The following is a 5,914-nucleotide window of genomic DNA, read 5'->3' as shown; positions in this document are numbered from 1 at the left end:
CTGTTTTTCCCTGACTTCGTGTCAGCTGTGATAGCAGCCCTGACTGGCTGTGCTTACTGGAGTGTTTGTTTATTTGTTTGGTGTAGTTTTTTTTGTTTGTTTTAGAAGTGTAGGATTACTATTCAAGGTAGTAGCTTCTCTGGGTCCCAGTGGTCCCCTGACCTAGGGTCAATGGGTTTTTCTCCTAAAGATTCAAAAAACACCTGACTAAATTCCTGTTTAAATTTTCCCAAAATGAGGCAATCTGGCATCCTTGCAAAGGCATCAATAATCCTCTGTAACCACTTACAGAAATGGTCTATCAAGATGGCTTTTCAAGATTGACTGTGAAAAATGTTCATTTCCAATTCAGGACCATAAAGCGGCTCACATCCCAGGGAGCAGAATTTTGGAAGGAAGGTCCCCTTCCTTCCTTCTCTTATTATAGATCAAACCATAATATTCTGCAGTTGTGGCCAGCATGGAACACATTTTCCCAAGAATAATATTCTGTAGTGTAAAAGAGGACCAACTATCAAAATAAATGTGAAAATACTATTTGACTAAAGACTGATTTATCTTGCTTATATCTGTTGTTATTTTCATTACTTCAAACACATAGATAAATTATATTGGGATTAGACAAGAGGCAAGGGATTAATGAAATAAACATTCAGTTTACTTTCATATATCCAATATAATACACTTAAACCCTTACGGAAAATTAAAACCAACTGGAGAAACAATGTCAGAAATATAAAATAAGCCTCAATATGAATAATCTGGCACAGATGCATCATCATCTACTCATTTGGTACAAAATAATGAAAATTTAATTAATGAATATGACGTTTAAGTATAAACTGAAATAGTCCTCGTGTATATGATTGTATATAATTTTTAGATGTCACCGAGCAGGAATTTAACATGCATGTAGAATTCAAATTTCCACCATTTAAGCTAGATGAGATGAGTAATCCCTCCTGTATTGTGTGGTGTGAATTTCACCACAATGCTGAACTCTTCCACCTAATACTGAGACATGTGCAATAATTTATTATTTCATATTAAAATGAGTGCTGAGTACAAGATACTTTGAATTATTACATTAATTCGCAGAAATGAAACAATAATGATATATTATTTGTTTAAATTCTAATGCTTCTAATTTCATAATTCATGAAATATATTATTAAAATAAGTTTCATTTTTTTCTTTTTTATACCTGGCAGAAATTAAAATTATATATTAAACATTCAATATGAAGTAATCAATAATAACTAATATATTATTAAAATTATGTACTACTAAACTCTGATGTGAATTATCATTCTAACAAATTGTGATGTAAACTACATTTAATAGAATTAATTTAATATTTATTAAACTTACCATCTTGTTATTGTTTCCTAACTGTATCATTTGTTATTCTTGGTCCAAGTCATCTCTTCACCTCAATTGTTTAATTTTCTATTTTATCTCTATTATTTTGCTGATTATGCATTTTGTTTTCCCTTTCTAGTGACTGACATAAGGCTGAAAATCTGTATGCTAGTTTATTACTTCCTATGTTAAATTGCTGCTCTCCACAGTTGTTCTACTCTTCTTTTTGTAGTACAGAATTTCCCCTAGTCCCATCGACTGTATTGCTACTCCCATATATTTTATTTTTTATTTAAATTTTATTTTCAAGGTAGTGTACAGAGGAGGTATAGTTACATAAGTAAGGTAATGCACTTATTTCTTTTCTAACTTGTTTCCCCTTCCCTCATTTTTCTCCCTCTTCGCTCCCAATGCACCTCCCAAGATTATTTCCAAAATATTGTCTTGTGAGTATCACTGTTGCAGAGGTTCCCCCTTTGTCCTTTGTCTCACCATTTTGTTTTTTCCCTTTCCCTTCCCCAGTTTAGATCAACATATTTACAATACCCAATGTATCAAAATCAAATACAGTGACTATCAGGGATAACCCATAGGTGGGGAAAACACAAAAAAGATAAAATAAATCATGTAGTACATTAAGAATAACAACAACAAAGAATATATCTTGGAGTTCATTTCATTTAGAATCATCTTATACGGTCATATGTACATAGCTATTGAGTTATTTTGCTCATCTACTAAGATTATACTTGATGTACACAATAATGCTCCCCTAAGAAGAACAACTCCTACTTACTTAGTTTCATTCCTATGTAAGGCCAGTGTTGTCCCCTGTATCCTCATGTTGTACATTACAACTCTATACCTGCTCATACTGTATATCCACTATCTTCTACATTGTGAACTGAATGCCCCAGAAGTTACACTTTGCTTTAATTTATTAAAAAAAATTCCGCCTTAATGTTTGAGGTGTGTGTGTGTGTGTGTGTGTGTGTGTGTGTGTGTGTGTGTGTGTGTGTTTACAAAGATCAGAACACAACATTTTTCTTCATTTACAATACAACTTTCAGGTCATTGTAAGTTGTGGCAAATGGGAAAGTCTCTTGCTATTTTAAGGATGAAACAGATGATGATATTTGTGCATGTATCACATTTGCTTTATTAGTCTGTAGTTGAACACTGAACTCTGACTTATATCTTGGCTGTTGTGAATAAGAATGAACTATAGATATATTTACGAATTACCCAGTGAGAAATAATCACATGATTGGTGGGTCACATGATATTTCAACTTTGGATTTCTTTAGAAACCTGCATACTAGTTTCTACAATGAGAATACTAACTAAGAGTGTAGAAAATTTCCTTTTCTCCCCACTCACCAACATTATTACCTTTTGTTCAAAGGTAATAAAAGGCAGGTTTATACTATCTGCCGTAACCCAAACTGGCCTTAGACTTAAATCCAACCTCCTAAATGCTTGGAATTACAAGCCTTTACCACCACTACTGGTTCCATTGATTTTTTTATGAGTTATAATAGTTATGAAGTAGTATCATAGTAATTTTGAATTATATTTCTCGAATGACTTCTACTCAAAAAGCATTAAGCCAGCATAGAAGTTGTATTAAACACAACTTTGTAAACCCACAGGCGATTTTCAGGGCTTTATGGAGAACATGTCTATTCAGACCTTTTGTCCATTTTTAATCCATTTCCTTGTTAATCTCATCTTTAAGCTCTTTAAACCAGATCAATAATTAATTGAAGGTAGAAAAGAAAAAAAAATGTAGCAACTCATAACATTTTTCAATTTTCAATAAGATGGTATTGCTTAAATCATTTTCTGTTTACACTTGTGACTATATAACTCAATTTTAGTTAGACCTTTTACAAGGCTGTAATTCATATATTTTACATTGATTGTTCTTTCCAAAGCCTGTTTGTCTAATTTCCCTTGGTTTCTTTCAGTCCCAATGGTTCAAATTTCAAACTGAAGAATAAATAGAAGGAAGCAAACAAAAAATACAGTTCCTCTCATCAGATCATGCCTGTATAAGAATGAGTAAGAGTTCATCCATCTAAGGACCTATGATAGGACAACAGAAAAAGAATTCATTCTTCTAGGTCTTCTTTATCTTTGCGATGTAACTTAAAAGTTGTAAAACACATTATACTGGTCAGATACTTTTATGTTTTATCAGTTTTACACATTTTCGTATGGATTTCATCTCAGTCTACAAGATAACTTCATCGTTCTGTCTCTGGTATTTTTACTCTAACAAGACATAAGATAACCAGTTTGATTTACAGCATGAGAAGTTATCCAACTGGCTTGCTTGGAAGCAGAGCATGGTCAATAGATATTAGTTCTGGTTGCTCACTACATGTAATGGTTTCTGTACTACTTATCACATTTTATTTAGTATTTAAAAAAGACTGCTGGCTAAACTCAAACTCATCCATACAAGTTTATATTAAGTATTTCGCAAGTGTTATTTCCTTTAATTCTTAAGATAACATTTGCTATAATGCTAATGTTATTACCATTTTAGTGTTGGAAAAAATTGTAATTAAAGGCAGTAAGTGTATGGCCCAAAGACACAGTGAGTGAGGAAGAAAATGAGTCAAAGTTTCCAAAAGTCTTTCAGCAATACACAAAAGGTAGATAAAATCTCTTCATTCTATGACACTCTCAATTCAATATTCATATTGTCCAAGAAATAATAGTATACAATGTCTTGGTGACATTGGGTTATCATGCACAGAACTGAGGTTATAAATTGAGGTACAAAGAGAAGCATATTTCTTCTGTCCCACAGTTCCAGTATCCTTTTTAAAATGTACTAAAACTTTTAAATATCAACACTTACTGTCTTTTAACAATTCCAAAACGAAATAAATTCACATATAATCAATCCAAAATGTTTTAAAAGTAGGAGATGATAAAACAGGCCCCTGTGAAGTAAATTTTCTTCTACTTTATACATTATTCTGAAAGCCTTTTGCTGGTTTATAAGGCCTGTAATCCTATTACTGGGGATAACTACTCAGGAGCCTAAGATCTGTGGATAACATTTGGATGCCTATCAGGGCAAAATAAATTCATAAGATTATTTTTCAAAAATTTTAATGAACTAGCAAAGGGCCAGGAATGGAGATGTAGCTCATTTAGTAGCTCACTAATAGAGCGAAAAGGAATAGCAAGACCTTGAAGCCCTGATTTCAAACTCTGAGCATGCCAACACACATGCAAGTGTGTGGGCACACTTTATTCAAAATTTATTCAAAATACCTTCATATCAGTGTTTTTCATTAATTTCTTAACGTTATTATGAGTGAAATAAAGGAAATAAACTCTTCTATCTCAGAACATTTTTATATGTTTTCATTGCAAAAATGCTGTACAGAAGGGTCACAGTTACACGAGCAAGGCAATGAGTACATTTCCTAACAAGCATTGTTAACTCCTCCTTTATTATTCCCCTACTATCCCTTCCCTTCCACCTCCCCAAGTCCACTCACCTCCTCCCTTCCCCTGCCTCAATTGTAAAGTTTATTTTACAACATAGTGTCTTGTGCATCTCATTGTTACAATGGGTGAACCTGTATCCCTATTTAAGCATTTTCTTTTTCTTCTTCCCATCCACAAATTAGAAGAGACTATAGACAAGATGTAGGCGCACCAACTTCAAATACAGTGAAAACAGGTGTTATAACATGGGGTCGGAACATATAAAGAAGCAAAAAAAAAAAAAAAAAAAACCACACTGTATGTTATAAGTATGTGAGAAACAATAGCAAGAAAGAAAAAACCACTTGTGTCACTAACTTCGGTTCATTTCCCTTAACATAATCTTATCTGGTCATATGCTCATAGCTTTTGACCTTTTCTGCTTATCCCAGACATATATTAGTTATTGAAAATTAGGGAAACCATGGGACCTATGTTTATTTGGACTTGGCTTACTACACTTCATAATCTATTTCCGAAGCCTTTCCATTTCCTAACAAATTAGGCGATGGAATGACAGGAGTTTGCCTGTCATCCTTAAGCAGGGGCCATGTTAATCTTCTCGGTATCATTCCAAATTTAGTGTATATGATGCTTCCTCACTGCTTCTCAGGGAGCAGAGGAGGGAAGGCCTTCTCTCACCCTCCAGTACTGGAGATCTCCATCTTGGATACTGACAATGCTCGATGGAGCTGCTAGCTCCAACTTAAGCTTTGGAAGAAAACTGGAGTCATTTAGCAGGTCACAAGAACCTAAGCTGACCTGCCAGACTCAGCTCCACCCAGAGAAAAGTCACCCAGCTCGGGCGCCAGCCATAGGAGTGGCTTTCTTCACTGGGTAATCAGAGCCAGAGGCTGCCCCTCCCTTTAGCAGCCTTGACAATCAATTGAAATTCAGTAAACATAAACCCGGAGAGTGGCTCCAGGCTGGGCTCTGGGAGTTTCTCACAAACTAGCCCCCGGGAAAAGCTAATGTTTGCTGAAAGTCCTCAACTCTACCCAGAACCTAGCCTCATCACAGCATCTCCAAACTTGAGGAA

At 34.4% G+C, this 5,914-nt stretch overlaps 1 non-coding gene across 1 annotated transcript; it reads right to left on the bottom strand.

Moving 5' to 3' along the window:
• Positions 1-5,371: 5,371 nt before the first annotated feature.
• Positions 5,372-5,478, bottom strand: LOC122123446. The gene has a single exon (XR_006150401.1). It is a non-coding gene; the product is annotated as a U6 spliceosomal RNA (small nuclear RNA).
• Between the last annotated feature and the right edge of the window lie 436 nt (positions 5,479-5,914).

This window comes from Dipodomys spectabilis, unplaced genomic scaffold (genome assembly GCF_019054845.1).
Source record: "Dipodomys spectabilis isolate Male_0828 unplaced genomic scaffold, ASM1905484v1 ptg000228l, whole genome shotgun sequence".
Lineage (NCBI taxonomy): Eukaryota > Metazoa > Chordata > Mammalia > Rodentia > Heteromyidae > Dipodomys > Dipodomys spectabilis.
Note: the sequence above shows the minus strand (reverse complement) of the source record. Positions and strands in the feature narration are given on the sequence as shown.